Here is a 17,335-nt window from a genome sequence, read left to right as displayed (position 1 = left end):
CTCTGACTTACGGCATGGAAGGAGTCGCGTGAGAGCAAAGTTCAGCTCTGAGACAGCTCCCTGCAGCAGTGCGCAAATAGGGGAAAGCAGAACTAACCTGTACTTCTGACAGTGGCAGACTGGTCCTAAGAGGGACAGAAAAGCAAAATGAGGGAATGTCGTACAGTCCCTGGAGTAATGCTGGGGAGGACCACGGAGCGGCCCAGGGACCGTGGACAAGCAGAGACTACCCTGCGTGCCAGCCCTTGCGCTAGCCGACCCGTTCCCAGGCCGCGGGCAGAAGACATGAGCCCTCTGAGTCAGAAGAGGGGGTCACGACTCACAGCCCCACAGCAACGCGAGCTTCCACTCTGCCTCCGTCCCCTTTGGCTCAGACCCCTGAGGGGCGATGAGAAGCCACCCAGCGTGCTCCTCCCCACTGAGGAACCCTGAGCTCAGGAAACCCAAACCTCTTCTGCTGGGCAGGAGGCCTGCCTGACGTCTGGCCCCAGAGTGAGACTCTGTGTCACAGGGGGCAGAAACCCACGTCGCTTTTGGATCGGAGGACGACACTATGTCTAACCCACAAGACCTTTGGCTGCACAAACAACCTTAAAAAGGGAGTCCCGGCTTCTCCTTGCAAGACACCCCGATCCCTGGGAGAGCCACGAACTGTGCCCCAAACATGACGCAGAGAAACTGGGGGGTCACCGCGAAATGGTTTCCAAAACAGTCCCCAGGTCCTGTGTGACCTTGAGTTCCGGGGAGGCACATATGCACACGTTCTGTGAGCACGAACCTCGCGCGACCCTGGAGGCAGGGGACGTGTTATCCCCATTTTCCAGACGAAGCTGTCAGAGGCCTGGAGAGGTCACGTCATGGGCAATCAGCACAGCTGGATTCTGAATCCAAGCGACGTGGCCGCAGACTTCATGCCCTTAAAACCAACTTCTGGGGCACCCGGGTAGCTCAGTTGGTTAGGCAGCCGCCTTCGGCTCAGGTCCTGATCTCAGGGTCCTGGGATCAAGCCCCGAACTGGGCTCCCTGCTCAGCGAGGGGTCTGCTTCTCCCTCTGCCTCTGCCCCTCCCCCTTGCCCTCGTCCTCTCTCTCAAATAAATAAAATTTTAAAAACAAAAATCAATGACACCAATTTCCTCTGTGCCTTTTTATTACTGGACAAACACCTCCCCGCTGAAAAATATTGACTGAAGCTAAGACCAACCATAGCTGGGTAGGAAGACCGTGTAGTATCGGGCAAAGGCTCAGGATTAAGTCAAAAAGGCAGGCCATGTGATTTACGGACAGCGGTATCACCAGCTGTAAGAAGTGCGTGCACACACAGGGGGTGGGGGGGCGCCGACACAGAATACACAAGGCTACCCCGCTCAGGGCTCATTCTCAGACGCTGAACTCCCCGCCTTGCGTTTTTCCGTTCTCCGTTTCCTCTGTGTTCTGTGATACCGTGATACTTTCACAATGACAAAGGTGCGCACATTTAAGATGATAGAGCCCACGTGAGGCTGACTGCAAGCTATGAGGGAGAAGGGAGGCCACGTCCAACCCAGCCCACACGTGGTGCGCTGCAGTCGCGGAAGCAGTGGGGAGAGAAGCTCGAGCAGACCCCCCACTGGGTGCGGAGCCCAGTACAGGGCTGGAGCTCAGGACCCTGAGATCAGGAGCTGAGCAGAAATCACAGTCAGATGCTTAACCGACTGGGCCACCCAGGTGCCCCTTAAGAGTTTACTTTTAAGTCATCTCCATACCCAACATGGGGCTCGAACTCACAGCCCCAAGATCAAGGGTCCTATACTCTACTGACTAAGCCAGCCAGGCACCCCAACTGAGTCCTTGTTTAAACAGATGTTCAGGGGCGCCTGGGGAGCTCAGTCGTTAAGCGTCTCCTTCAGCTCAGGTCATGATCCCGGGATCCTGGGATCGAGCCCCACATCAGGCTCCCTGCTTGGCGGGAAGCCGGCTTCTCCCTCTCCCTCCTTCCTGTCTGTGTACCCTCTCTCGCTGTCTCTTTCTGTCAAATAAATAAAATCTTAAAAAAAAGAAAAATAAACAGATATTCATTGCTTTCTGTCACTGGAAAATAGGGAGATTTCAGATAAAATCCATCTTTCTTGGAATACTTGCCTTGCTCTGACCCAGGAGTCCCTCCTGCTGGGAAAGATTCAGTAGAAATGTGCATGCGTGTCCCTCTAAAGGTGTGGGCTAGAGTCGTCAGGACACTCTCTCCATTCCAGCCCCCCAGCCCGCGGGACCCCCCGACACTCAGCGCGGTACTGAGACTGAACCTATGTGTTATGTTCACAGCGTCAACTGCAGTACGTTAGGGACAGTGAGTGATTCACAGCTTACGCCCAAAACCTATATGAGTTTCAGATGGAATGTGGGGATGGGGGTTGGGGGCAAGAAACCAGACACAAGAGAACACCCCATGTGCAAGGTGTCAGCGTAACAGCCAAAGCCACCGCGGGTGCTAGAGATCAGGACCTGGCAGGGAGCGGGGCGGGGATGGGGGTGGCCATGGGGACAGTGATGGCAGGGGGTGGGGAGAAGGTGCATTTGAGTACCTTTTTTGGGCATGGATGTTCTACTTTAAAAACCTCAAAATGACAAAAGCAAGTATGATAAAAATCTTAACATTAAAAAAAAAAATCCAAAGTGGTGGTTTCTTTTGTAAAGGGCGATGTTCTAGAAACCCAAGCTCTCATTCATTTCCAGTGGTGAGGAGAGGCTGGCTGTGCTCCCCGCCGGCCCCCAACCTCCACCCTGGGGCTCACTTAGCCCGACCACCACCTCCCTGGGGCACCTGGGTCTGCAGGCTGTCACTTCCGAGGAGGAGGAGGAGCGGAAGCCCAAGCTCCCTCCCAGAGAGGAAGTGGTCAGCCGGAGGCCACACAGCCCAGTGGGGGGCAGAGCAGTGGCTGGAACTCAATTGCAGGGCCCTCAGGCCATCATCCCATGCAGATTAATGTCATTTGGGCTGGAGGGAGGAAATGTCACCTTCAAGCTGATGCTGAAGTCTATGACCACAGTGACGGGGGTGGGAGGTGTCCAGCTGGCCCTTCCCCTCTGGGTGCTAATTCCGTTGATCATCAGGGATGGGGCACTGATTCAAGTTCTGCGGCTCTCGATTTTTTCTCGCATTTTTAAAGCAACTGGGACCCCCTGGGAAAGAAGTACTGACCTCCAGGTGAGTCCAAAGGTGACAGGTGACCGCGGCTGAGAGCACCACGGGGTACCCTTCCCAAGATCCAGGAGACCTGGGGGCATTCATGCAGGCCGGTGTCCGCTGGGCTGCTGAATCGAAGCAACACAGAAATGGAAAATCTGGGATTCATCTCCCTCTACAACCGGTTTCCCCCAGGGGCAGCTTCCGGGAGCAAGGCAGGCGGGTCTTCAAGCGTTCTCCCCCGCACCTGATGCCTGCAATCCCACCACAGAAGTTTCCATCCCTACAGCCATCGCTCTTCCCCTGGAGGGGCACTCCTTTGCCACTCTCGGTCCTTGGCCCCTCAGTGTGGAAAAGGAGCTGACGGCAGGTTTTCCTGGGTGGGAGGAGGAGCCCTCACAGACGGCTAGACACCTGCGATCTGAGGGTCCAGGTCGGGGAAGGGCAGGACAGGAGACTGTGTCTGGGTGCAGTCCTTGCCCTCCAGAGATGGACAGTGAGCCATAATGGAGTGGCGCCCACATGTCCTGGGCACGCAGGAGAGACAGCAAGCTACACAGATGGGAAGAGGGCTCAAGCCGCTTTATCTGGCCGAGCCTCCATTTCCTTATCTGCGCGGTGGGTGACAGGAGGGCTCCTGGAGGAGGACCGTCATGGAGATCGCAGAAGAAAGTCAGGTAGAGCACAAAGCATGGTGCCCGCCGTGCAGTCAATACCAGGGGGTGCCCGTGGGGCTGGCCCGGGCCTGGCGGTTCTCAGCTAGTCTTTCAGCGGAGTGTCGTTGGCCTGGACCCGGCAAGCTGCTTCGTCTTCAACCCTCCCTGGGGAACTCTGTTCCCCTCGGTCAGAGCAGGAGGGGATCCCTGAGGACACGGGTGGGCAGCTCGGTGGCTAAGGGACAGAGGCAGCCACCCGAGGTACCCTCCGCGTAACCTCAGGCTGTAGCCGGGGTCCTCGCGAGGGGTTGGCGAGTCCTCCAGCGAACAGAATTCGGACAAGGGCCCAGGGTCTGCTACGTCGCACGTTCCTATACATGCGGTTACAGGGAACGAAATCTGCTCGTCTCCCGGTGCTCACCTTAACTCTGCCGCAGCCTTTCGTCCTCGGGCATCTTCTGAATCGCCAGACGACAGACAGCCGGGCGGGGAGCTCCGTCCCCGAGCCCACCCGGCCTATCTGCTGCGACCGAGCCCCAGGCACCCAGCTCCGAGCCTGGTCATGTGACCGATGTGCCACGTGACCAACGTGCACCTGGCGAGAGGCCGGCCCTGGCTGTAGCTGATTGGACCAAGGGCGGTCACCTGATTCAATCTGGGCCAATCAGACGCTTCCCCTTCGCACGCGCCTCCTCCATGCTGTGGCCGGGCCTGGGGGCACACGAGGTTAGGAGCCGAGGGCAAGCACCTGCGTCCCGGGTGGGGAGTCGGTAGACTGGCAGTGATGGAAGGCGGAGGACGGGTGTGCCAGGGTCTCTGAGGGCCCTCGTCCGGCTCTCACTCCCTCCCCCGGGCCCCGCTGCCGGTGGTCCGTGCAAGCCCACCACGCGCCGTCTCCCCTCCGGCGAGCCCGGGCGACTGCACGACGGCGCATGCGCAGCGCGCCGCACCTCGCCGCTGGGCCTGGGGCAGGTGGCTCGCGTTTGAAGCGATTCGGAGCTAACGTCTCGGGGCAGAGACCGCAGCCTTCTGGAATTCCAAGTAGCCGTGTGCGGGCGCAGCCTCGGAGACCTGGCTTCTGCCGAACACCGGGGAGGGCTACCTCTCCCGCCTTCTAAAGCCAGCGTCGAGCAGCCGGCTCTAACAACACAAGAACCAGCCGCTCGGAGCCGGCGCATCTCCCCGAGTCGCCAGAGCGGCACGCTCGCCAGCCTTCCCCACCTGCCGAACATCTTGTTACTCTCCTGTCTGACGCTCTTGCCACCGAAAAGGAATCACGCTGTCATCGATAGTCTGGCAGGAGTGGCTGGGAGGAGGACGCCACTTGTTCTTGGGTTTGCGTTGGGAAGCGAGGGAGGGGTGAACCGTGGGCGCTCATCGTTGGCTGTGTGGCCTGGGACAAGAGTCTCCCGTCTCTGGGCCTTGTCGTGAAAGGAGGAGCTGGACTCACGTATGGTCGGCTCCCTTCCCTGGGGGCTTTGTAGACCCAGACAGGGCGGTCCTTGCCCCAGGGCTCCCTCCTGGCGACCCACAGATGGGCCTGGATCCCTCCCGTGCAGCGCAGCAGCCCAGAAAGCAAACGGGCAAAGGACAAACAGCTTTGCCTCCATCCTGACCCACCTCCGGGCCTCTTGCTCACCAGAGCCCTGTCGTCTCACCCTTTACCAGGAAAGCTGTCTCCGTCACTCCCTGGACACAGAGGCTTGGACCCACTGAGAGCTTTTGAAATATGGATTCAATCCCATTTAAATCGGTACATTTCACCTAGAACCCAGGTTTCTGAGTCTTCCTGAAATATTGGATGATCTGGCAAAATGGAGGCTCACCCCTAACCCGGTGAAGTTCGCTGAGCTGGGGGGTGCCTGTCACTTTGGAGGGAGCACCAGCTCTGCCTGGTACTACAGTCTACACAGGAGGGACCCACCATTCTGAAGTGCCTGGGACGTGTGTCTTTCAGTTTTCAAACCAGACAGCTCGAACGCCAAACCTAGGCAGTTAGTGACCCTTGTCCCCACGCAGACCATTGGCTCATACACACTCCCTGTCTGGCCCTGGAATTAGAGTTTGGCGGACCCCTTGTTAATGATATGTTAACAGTATGTTGGTCAGGGGCGCCTGGGTGGCTCAGTGGGTTAAGCCTCTGCCTTCGGCTCAGGTCATGGCCCCACGGTCCTGGAATTGAGTCCCGCATCGGGCTCTCTGCTTGGCAGGAAGCCTACTTTCTCCTCTCTCTCTCTGCCTGCCTCTCTGCCTGCTTGTGATCTCTCTCTGTCAAATAAATAAATAAAATCTTTAAAAAAAATACTATGTTGATCATACACCACCCCCCATTCTTTTGCCACTCTAGCCCGACCCCCTTGCACCTGCTCTCCACCCTGACATGTGCATTTCTCTTGCCTGGTGGACAAGACCACTTTGCCCACCAGCAAGGGAAAGGAGTGTGGGGGCCTGATCCTCCTGAGAGCAGCCCTGAGCTGGTCGGAGGGAGCAGAGGACCGGCAGCAGCCGCCTTGACCTTAGGGGGGAAAGACACACAGTGTGGTCTTCAGGGTCCCCTTTGGGACTGAGTCCCTGCTGCCTAGCGCTGCCTAGGGTGGTCACAACCCCTGCTGTCGCAGCCCCTTCCCCCCTGCTGTCTCACCTCGTCTCTCCTGCTCATGTATCTTGGGTCACTTCCCATATAAGCTCCTCACACCGGAATCCTTGCCTTGGCTTCTGTTCGTTTGGGAACCAAATTGAGCCAACCATGCAATCCCCAGCATGAAGAGGGGCACTCGGGAAAGCCTTTTTTTATTTTATTTTATTTTATTTTATTTATTTGACAGAGAGAAATCACAAGTAGAGAGGCAGGCAGAGAGAAAGGAGGAAGCAGGCTCCCCGCGGAGCAGAGAGCCTGATGTGGGGCTCGATCCCAGGACTCTAGGATCATGACCTGAGCCGAAGGCAGAGGCTTTAACCCACTGAGCCACCCAGGCGCCCCCAGGAAAGGCTTTTTGAGCAAATTTGTGAAGCAGCGGGTTTCCCGGCATATGTGAAATCTTCCTGCTGCCCGAGAGGTGGCCCCCAGGGGGCCCCGAGCCGGGTACTGGAGTCAGACCTGGACCCTAGAACGTCCGTGTCACCTGCCACAGTCCGTCACTGCCCCTCTGAGCCTCGGGCCCCTCATTTGTGCAATGAGACTACTTCTCCCACAGAGTGCTTGGGAGGCTGAGGGCGGGGGGGAGCCATGCAGGAAAGCTCACACCATGTCCCGGCCCAGGGAAGCACTCGCGGACACAGGCTTGTGTGTGGTTCTTGCCGATGTTACTGGCATCTCTGCACCCAGACTCAAGGACAACCCCCCCCCCCACTGCCCAGTCCCAGACCAGCAGCACCCGAGGTCTTGTTGGCAATGCAGATCCTTGTGCCCTGCCCAGACCCGCTGGGTCAGAACTGCTGGGGGTGGGCCCAGCCCTCTGCCTTGTGACGCGCCGCAGGTGTCAGGAGGGCTGAGGAAAGGGTGAGCTTTAATACATTCCAGTGATTAGGTAGCAATTAATGTAGCAACTGTTCCTCTATGCGACCTGACGTCACCGCCCCAAGTCGCCAGTCTCCTGCCGTCACATTTCGGAAGAGTGATCTCATCCCAAGGGGACACTGAGCGCCAGAGAAGGGACTGGACAACCTTAGGGCCACACAATGTGACCTGGGCAGGCAGGCTGGCTGTCCCCTGTGTGTGGCCCTCAGCCAGCAGATGGAGTCCCAGGGCCCTCCTCACTGGGCCAGCGGGGACCCAAAGGGAAGGGGCCCTTGGATCATCCCAGGGTGGAAGTAAGAAACCCTGAAACAGGAGCCCAGAGTTTCAGAGTGGAACCCCCAGGGCACCGTGAAAATGGCCTCTGGAGTGAACTGTTCCTTTTTCCATGGAAACGGTGTATCATGAATAATTAAATAGCTATTTTGTCCTGTCTCCACAGTGGGTTCCCAGGGGTTCCCAGAGCATTTGGAGATGTGGAGTGTGGATCATCACCACCAGGGGTCCCCAAGATCGGGTCCTCTCACTGCCAAGGGTCCCCAGGACAGGACTGGGTTCTCACCTCCAAGGGTCCCCAAGATCAGGCCCTCACTGCCAGGGGTCCCCAGGACCAGGTCCTCACTGCCAGGGGTCCCCAGGATTGGGTCACCACCAGGGGCCCCAGGACCGGGTCTTCATCGCCAGGGGTCCCCAAGAGCAGAGCCTCAACACCAGGAGCCCCGAGGGGGGGTCATTTATCCTACGCAGCATCTGTACCTTCTTCCTCCTCACCCATCACCCACTCCCCTGGCACCCCCCCACCCTCCCTCCCACTTTACGGGAGATTCTTCTCCTGCAGGATGCCTAACTGGCGATGTCCCAGGGACCACTGGAGAGTCCGTGTACAACCATCTCAGTGTCCCCCAGTGTTTATGTCACAGGCGTCGTCAACCCAAGGTTCCAGTATCTCCCCACATTCCCTCCCAGTCCTTGTCACACGGCCAGTATTTTAGGACAAAGCCAGTAGCCCCCGTTTACCGGGCACCCACCATGGCCCAGGTGTCCTCCCCAGCGCTGGGAACAGAGAAGGGAAGCCAGCAGTGGGACAGGGAGGCAAACCGGGGTGGGGGGCGGGGAGCAGGGAGACAGACAGGGGCGGGGGGGGGCAGGCAAACCCGTGGTCTCAGATGGGGACGTGGGCTAGGAAATGTGAACCGGGCCCAGGGCCTAGAGAAGGACCCAGGATACAACCTCAGAACGGGAGTCAGGCGGGCCTCTCCGATGAGGGGCCTTTGCCGACAGACTTGGGTTCAAGTCCCGGCTTCGCTACTTGGCTCTGGGGTTCCAGGCAAATAGCTTCTGAGCCTCCGTATTTCCCAGTCCCACCGCCCTCACAGATGACCGTGGGCTGTGCTTGTCACGAACATCGCGGCCACTCCTGCAGTGGGAAGGGTTCTCGCTCCCCTTCCCCACACTGCCCTCCAGTTTCCCCGTCAGCGTGGAGGCTTTCACAGCCGGGCTGCATGGGAGGCCCCGAGCAGGGGCTTTCCCACACAGAAATGAAGCCTGAGAGCCGAAGCTAACGAGACTACAGACCTTCTGGCCCGAGGGCCGTTGTCAAGAAGAGCCTTTTAGAAAAACGTCCAAGCCCCAGCCAGGTTTTAAGGCCCCTGTGGGCTTGTTAAAGCCAGCATTTCCCTCCACATCCAGGCAGCCCTAGGGAGGGCGCCCCACCCCCCAAGAACTCTCCAGCGCTTCCCTGGCATTGGGCCGGCCCCTCCCTTCTCCAGGACAGCTGGCGTGCCCCCAGCCTGCTCCCAAAGGCCTGGCCGGGCGGGTGGGGTTTTTCTCTCTCGCTCTTTCATCCAGGAACAGCCCCAGCCCCCAAGGCCAAATCAGCACAATGCACCAGGCTGGGGAGGTCAGAGCCCTCCCACAGCATCTGCTCCCGGTGAACATAAATCCGGCAAACCATCCCCTCGGGGGCATCTCCCTGTCACGCAGGGCTGGGGGTGCGGGGGCCCAAAGGGGGCCTGGAGATGCTCGGGGCGGGGGGGGGGGGGGGGAAGCGACACACACAGGCTTGCTTTTCCTTCGATGCTGGGCAGTGCTATGGAAACAGCCAGCCACACAGGCAGCCGAAGAGAATGTTCTAGAATCTCTAAAGAGCCTGGCAGGAGCACGCTGGGCCTGGAGACCGACCGAGCTGGGGGTGTCTGTCTGGGGCTTCTGAGACTCCCTCATCGTGGAACCTGCTGTTCCCGTACCACTTGTTCCCTTGGCAAAGGAGCCAGCCTTTGGGGCAAAATGGCTCCCTGCTCCCCGCCACCCCCGCCTCCCCACGCCCCCGCCCGTCCATGCTGTCCAGAACTGCTAGAACGGGCTTTCTGAAAAGACGCCAGTGCCTTTTCCTTAAATAGCCAAACCTGGGGCCTCCTCGGCACATCCAAAGGTCTGAGAACACCCAGCCACCACCGCGTGGGCCGAGAGCCGCCCTCGGAAGCAGGGTGCGACTCCTTCCCTGGGCACAGGCCCCGCGTCTCCGCGCCATTCCCCTGGGCACTCAGCCTCCCCCCTGCCCCCCCGCCCAGAGAGGCCCCTGGAGGGCCACTCTCCCAGCGAGGCTGACAGACCGCACATCAGGGAAGGCGGGGAGGGGTCAGAGGTCAGGCCGGCGCTCAGCTGCCGGCTGCGGAGCCTCTCACACAGCCGGAGCTTGAGGAGGAGAGAGCACGAGCTGGCTTCCCTGTGCGCCGTAGCCCCGCTCGCATCTCGACCTGCACAAAGTAAAAAGGTTCATGAGACACGGAAAGCGGGGTCGGCTGTCCTGGGTTGTCCGGCCGGGAGGGGAGTGGCAGTGGGGGGTAGACAGAGGCTACTTAATGGGTAGGAGAGGTTCTTTTGGGGTGATGGAAAGTTCTGGAACTAGACGGTGCTGGTCGTTGCACCACGCTGCGAATGAGTGTAATGCCACGGCGCTGTTCGCTTTAAAATGGTTCAAAGGGTAGATTTTATGTTCTGTGTATTTTACCAAAATTTAAAAAAAAAAAAAAAAAAAGAGCCATCCTCTCCGGGGCTGGTGGGGGCGTGGGGAGAAGGGGGCGGCGTGCGGACACGCACAGGGCTTCCTCGGGGGTGAGCTTCCCCGTGACTTTATAACTGAGAGCTGCGTCCTCTTGCTGCCCATCGGCCAGGAGCCTCTCTCGGCCGCCAGGCTCCCAGCGGTGGCGAATCTCCCTCACACCAAACCCTCTCACACTTAAAATGTCCCCACCGGGGAGGCAAATATCCTTTTCTTGACATCAGCAAGTCCTGGGTCACAGATCCCAGCCCCGGGGAGGGAGACCCCTTCCTATTGTTCCTTCCTCTGTCCTCCAGGGCAGGGATACGCCCGTGTCACAGGCAGTTGTCAGAGAATTCTGCCTGCCACCCCATCCATCGACAGGGACCACCGCAGTCAACCAAGCTTCCTCCACGATCTCGATCACGAAGGAGAATTTAAATAAAATGAGCTCTATCTATGCAAACTGTTGGTGAACCCTCCCCTTGACGCATTGAGTGAAAAAAGCACATTGCAAAACTAGGCACAAATATGCATAAAAATAACATTTCCCAGCTGTGCCCAATTTCACCTACACATAATTTCTTTTATCAAGAAAATGACATCTAGGCACGCCTCTGTGTGTGTGTATGTGCACAAAGTCCAGAAGAACACAGGTGTTGAGGTGCCCACCATTTATAGTTTGGTCTGTATCCTTCCAGACTTTTCCTTCTTATTGTATATACTTCTAAACTACTAGAATTCATTACACGAGGTTGCTGTTACGTTTGTAGTTCAGAAAGATTAAAGCATTAATAAGACAAAGCTCATGACATAGTCACTAGTTTAATTTGCACATTTTTAAAAAAGATTTTATTTATTTGACAAAGAGAGAGAGAGATCACAAGTAGACAGGCAGGCAGAGAGAGAGGGGGAAGCAGGCTCCCTGCCAAGCAGAGAGCCCAATTTGGGGCTCAATTCCAGGACCCTGAGAACATGACTCGAACCGAAGGCAGAAGCTTAACCCACTGAGCCACAAGGTGCCCCAAATTTGCACATTTTTAAGACACATAAAGGATAACTGGTTCACCCCCACAGGCCCTTTGATGACCCTGGGTACCCTTTTCAAGTCAGTCTTGTTCTTTTTAGCTTTGAAATATCCCTTAGTGACTCTTGAACTTACTTATTGCTAAGTGAGAGATTCTAGAATCGATGCGGTGAGAACCGGGAACAAATCCCCCCGTGCAGTGTTCTTGAGGAGCAGGAACCGAACGCCTCTGAGCAGGTGGGCAGTGGGCTGGAGGGTTGTGTACACTGGAGGTGAGCAGCCCCTGGAGATCAGAGTCAGGCTGAGAGTCAAGACCAAGCCGCCATGGCAGGTCAGGGCAGGCACACACCCTGGGAAGCCAGCAGGGATGGGTCGGGACCCAGGGAGGCGGTGTGAGTCAGGCTCAGTGCCGAAAGTAGAAAAGATTCTAAGTATTTCTGGCAGAAAGTTAGGACAAGGCATTAGACGCTTACAGAGGCGGCAGCCGCAGTTGGGACCTCCAGATGTCACAGGACTGCCACACTCCAGAGGACTGAGCATCAGAAAGCTATGCAACAGACCATCGAGTCGGGGCATCTGGGTGGCTCAGTCGTTGAGCGGCTGCCTTCGGCCTGGGGTCCTGGGTTCGAGCCCTGCATTGGGCTCCCTGCTTGGTGGAAAGCCCGTTTCTCCCTGTCCCATTCCCTCTGCTTGTGTTCCCTCTCTCACTGTGTTTCTCTGACAAATAAATAATTTTTTTTAAAAAAGAGAAAGAGACCATGGAGTCAAGGACAACCCTCAGAGTGGCATCCTAGGGCCAAGAGCCCCCACTGTGGCCCCGCACTTGCCTGGAGACGCCCACAGAGCTAGAGACAGGACACCCGCATCCCGAAGACCTTGCTGGCCAAGAGGAAACAGGCCACAGAGACCCCCGTTCCCATGTCCCCCCGAACCTTCCAAATCTCACTCGAGCGCATCTAGACGGCATACCAGAACCCTATGGCAAGAGAGTTTGGGGAACTCACTCTGCTTTAGCCTCGGTGTGGCTGCCCAGATGAACCCCTGCTGAGCTCATACCCTGATTCTCGTCTGTTATCCAAGTTGTATTGGCCGTTCGGGGTCCAGCGGCTGCCATGATTAGCCAAGTTCTCTGCTGAGTGTTTCCTGCATCACCGTTTATCAGACACTTGCCAGCAAACGTACAGGACAGGGATTGTGTTATGATTTAAAAGGTGATGAATCAGGGGCGCCTGGGTGGCTCAGTGGGTTAAGCCGCTGCCTTCGGCTCAGGTCATGATCTCAGGGTCCTGGGATCGAGTCCCGCATCGGGCTCTCTGCTCAGCAGGGAGCCTGCTTCCTCCTCTCTCTCTGCCTGCCTCTCTGCCTGCTTGTGATCTCTCTCTGTTGGATAAATAAATAAAATCTTTAAAAAAAAATATATATATATATAAAAGGTGATGAATCAGGTGCCTCGTTAGTGCAGTAGGTAGCGCATCAGTCTCATAAAAGGTGATGAATCAGAGGCCCAGAAGGGTTCTGTAACTTGTCCGAGGTCACACAGCAGCTGAATGGCAGCGCCGGGATTAGACCATTTATTTAACCACCTGACATTCAACTGATGACGTGACCTCGGAGCTCCCACAGTTCATCTGCGATTGCCTTTTGAAATGACAAAACAAATCCGTGCTTCCTAAATGCAGTTTGTTTGGCAGATAATTGCTCCAAAATATGGGACATAGGGGGCCATACACAATAAAAGGAATCCTTTGTTGGGGAAGGGCCAGAATCTACACAGATCTAAATGATCCCTGTGGCTCCCTTTCAGAGCTAACATTCTGTTCTGAAAGCAAGCCTGTTTCAGTGATTAGTGCCCGGAGCCTCGGAAACTTCACGGAGCTGAAAGTGACTACCCACGAGGTTGGAGAGGTGGGCGGGGGTGCTGCTTCTCGGAGGATACTCTGTGATCACTGGTGAAGCAACCTGCAATGTGGTCCCAGGGTTGCCATAGCAACTCCCTATCTGGGCTATTTGAACAATAGAGAGGAAGCATCTTCTGTTTCCCGCCTGTTGTGGCTCTGAAGAGGGATTCCTTCATTCATTGAACAAATATTTACAAGTGGCATCCTGGGGTGGCAAACACAGACGCTTATACGAATCAGACTGTTAACATCAAGGAGTTTTTGTGAAAGGGTAGCAGGAGATTAACCAAGCATGGGGGGCTGCAGGGCCTTGGAAAGCACGCTTCCCCCCATCTGAATGGGCATTCATCTTGGTTCCAGCCCCCCTCAGCCCTGCAACGTGGGCTGACCACGTGACCCCAGTGTGCTAGATCTTTTTTGGATTTGTCAAGAGCAGTCGAGAGCTGGGCTTTGATGTGAAATCTTTCCATTTCAAAACATGGATGCCTATTCAAAATTTGGGGTGGGGCTTCTGAGAACAGTTGTGCAGGTCGTGCACTGCTCTGGGGTCACCCGTCTCGTGTAAATTCAAGGGAACAGTGCTCTCTGCCGTTATGCATTGGCAAACTATGCAGTCCCACTGTGTGACAGAGGGCCAAGTCTGGCTCGTGGTTCGCCAGCTTGCCAATTCCAACTCTAAATATCCAGCCATAGACATGGGACTGGACTAAGGATTGTACAACCATCCAGCAGAAGACAAACACCCTGACTCTGGTAGTTTTTGCAGATGTGAAAAAACACTCACCGTGTATTAGTAGGTGGAAAGAGCAGGTTACGGAAACATCAAAGGGGGCCCCCTGGGGGGGCTTGTCTTTAAGTATCTGCCTTTGGCTCAGGTCATGATCCCAGGGTCAAGCCCCACATTGGGCTCCCTGCTCTGCGGGAAGCCTGCTTCTCCCTCTCCAGCTCCCCCTGCTTGCGTTCCCTCTCTCGCTGTCTGTCTCTGTCAAATAAATAAATAAAATCTTAAATAAAAATCAACAGAGTATAGTCTCAGTTTTTGAAAATAAAATGTATTCTCGGTTAAAGTCTGAAAGGCTGTACCCCTAAATGTGAAAACAGCTGCCTCGGGCCGGTGGCAGAGCAGATCATTCCGGTCTTTGTATTCCGAGTCTCCATTCTCTAAATATATTAACGATGACAAGTAATACTAAATGGAAATTTCTCAGCTTATTTCAAAAATTCTTCGGAAATGCTGAGTTTCTCTTGGAGACAAAGGGAGGAGAGTAGGGCTATGGGCAAAAATAGCGGTCCCCAGGGCGCCTGGGGGGCTCAGACGGTGAAGTGTCTGCCTTTGGCTCAGGTCACGATCCCGGGATCCTGGGATCAAGTCCTGCGTCGGGGGGGGGGGGGGGGTCCCCGCTCAGCGGGGTGTCTGCTTCTCTCTCTCCCTCTCCCCCTCCCCCTGCTTGTGCTCCTCTCTCATGCTCTCTCTCTCAAATAAGTAAAATTTTTTAAAAACTATTTTAAAAAATTCGCACTCCTCCAAATATGCATGTGTATTGCCCTGAGGTCTGGACACGGACTCCCAGCCCCCCAGCCCCGCCCCGGTCTGCGACCACGCCGCCCAGGCACCCGGTTTCTCGCCGTCCCCACACTCCAGGTGTTGCTAACGCCGGCTCAGACCCTGCACGTGATGAACCACGGGGAAAAGCCGTCATCAGGCTCCACCGCAGCGAAGATTTTCTCATGAGAGCAGCGAAGAACCGCTTGCTACGTTTGCTGGAAATACATATTCTGAGACAGTCCGCCAAGTCGTGGGCCACTGGGTGGGTGAGTGGGGTGTGGGAATTTTACCTGCATTTTAGCAAATGTGCCACGTGATTTTGCCGTGGGCTGTCTGGGGACACCCTCTGAGATACAAGCCCTTTTAGGTGACACCCATTGGCTGAGGAGTCCCTGGGCTCCGACTGTGTGCCAGGCACCGGGCTGGGAGCCAGCAGAGCTCGGCAGCCGCAGAGACACACCCCTGCCTTCTGGACGGGACACAGGGCAGAACCTGAAGCAGGAAGCACCCCCAGATTTGGGGGAGTCAGCCTGGCAGAGGGTCCTGGGAGCCTCTGGCGACGTTCTTCCTCTTGATCTTTCAGACCAACAGCGTGGGTCCAACAGCGACCAGCCTCCTCTCAGTCGGTGTTTAGATCTTCAAACTCCAAACTCATGACCCTGGGCAGCAATCCGCCTGCTGAGCTCCTCGGCCAACGGGCTTCTGGCTTCGTCCCTTTGCTTCCCCCGACTGTGCCATCAGTCCTACGTCAGCTGAAGTCACCTGCTCCAGGTGAGTGGTCCGACTGTCCCGCCCGCCTTGCTGGGCATGCTCTGTGAATTGTCTCTTTTCAGATCTGTCGCAACGTCCGTATTCCCAACAGACAGGAAAGTAGAAAAAAATAACATAACGTACCCCTACCCTCCCGTAACACAGATGCCTACCTTTCACGGTCTTCTGTTCAGCTCTTTTAAAAAGTAAAGGATACCAAAGACACACACGTAGAGTCTCACTCCGATACCACCTCCCTCCTCCCCCCGGCCCCGGGACTCAACACCCCTCCTCCCAGCTCTCCTGGTTCCTGTCCCCGTACACATGTCCCCGTACGCATATATTCCCTTATTTTGTTTGAAAACGTAGCTCCACAGATGACTTCGCACATTTTACCCCCATACCTCGATGCTTCGGGATTTACAGGCAGAATCCCGTTAGGTGTTGCCCACATACACTACCATGGTTCGGCGTAGCCTCGGCTGTGACATCAGACTCGGGAACTGCTGGGATCAGCCAGCCCGAGAACGCGTCGAGGTCTGCCCTAGCTCTCTTGAATTGACAAAATAACGCATGGCAGAGTCAGCTCTCCGTTCCCCCAGCGGCGGGGCGGCACCCCCAGACTGCGGATGGGGCTCCTCGTTCCAGGTCCCAGCCAGCCCCCTCCCCAGGCTCACAGCCTGCAGGTCTCCACAGAAGGACTGCCATCGCTCTGGGCCTTGACAATATCTTCTCCACCAGCCCCTCCTGCCCCAACCAGAGTGAGCCAAGGTCCCACACCTGCCCCAGCCCTGGGACAGACACACTCCAGCCTGGGCAGCAGCAGCCTCCCTAGCGGTATCTTAAGGCCCCTCTAGGGACAATTAAAAGGGACTAGCTGTAGGGGAGTGAGTGGAAGTCCCTGGAGGTGGGGAGCTGGTCAGGGGCCCCAGCTAGGTAGACAGACACATAAGCTATGTCCTCGCCCTCCGGGGTGGACGGGGAACAGAGCCAGAGGCGGGAGCCAGTTCCCAGGTGAGGAAGCCGGGACTTGCCTCCTGCCCCGCCTCTTTGCCTAACTCCGCACGGAACATCTGACCCAGAGCAGCTCGGGGTTCTCCGTAGGCTTGGACAGCAGGGCGGGGCCCCACCGGCTCCAGGGCCCTGAACATTGATTGCTGGCTGAGCGCCTACCATGTGAGAGGCACAGGGGACACTGTCCCCGCCCTGGTCACAGTTACTGGGGAAGGGGGAGAACCAATTATGTGAGGAAGTACCCTGGGTTCCTACAACTGACCACAGACGGCAGGGGTGCCAGAGGGGCTTAAGGCAACACAAAAGTCTGAAATCAGACTTTTCAGACGGAGGTCTGAAATCAAGGCGTGGCCCGAGCTCCAGACGCTCGTGGCTCTGGGGGAGGACACCGCCGGCCTCTCCCGCAGCTGCTGTGGCTTCAGGCGTCCCTCCTCCAGCCCCGGCCTCCGTCTTCACCTGGCCTCCTCCGCCGAGTCCCTGTCTCAAGCCTCCCTCTGCTTTCTCTTACAAGGACCACCTGCCGTTGGTTCAGGGCCCGTCCTAGATCCTGGATGGTCTTGGCTGAAGATCTTTAACATTAGTACATCTCGAAGACCTCATGCCCAAGCACGGATGTATCTCTGGGGACCGCCATTCAGCCCAAGACAGAGAGCGGGGTCGGGGGAACCTTCTAGAAGAAGCAGATCAGAGCAGAGACCGGTCACTATCCAGAGGGAGGGAGTGAAGGAA

Source organism: Meles meles, chromosome 19 (genome assembly GCF_922984935.1).
Source record: "Meles meles chromosome 19, mMelMel3.1 paternal haplotype, whole genome shotgun sequence".
In the NCBI taxonomy this organism is placed as follows: Eukaryota; Metazoa; Chordata; class Mammalia; order Carnivora; family Mustelidae; genus Meles; species Meles meles.
Note: the sequence above shows the minus strand (reverse complement) of the source record.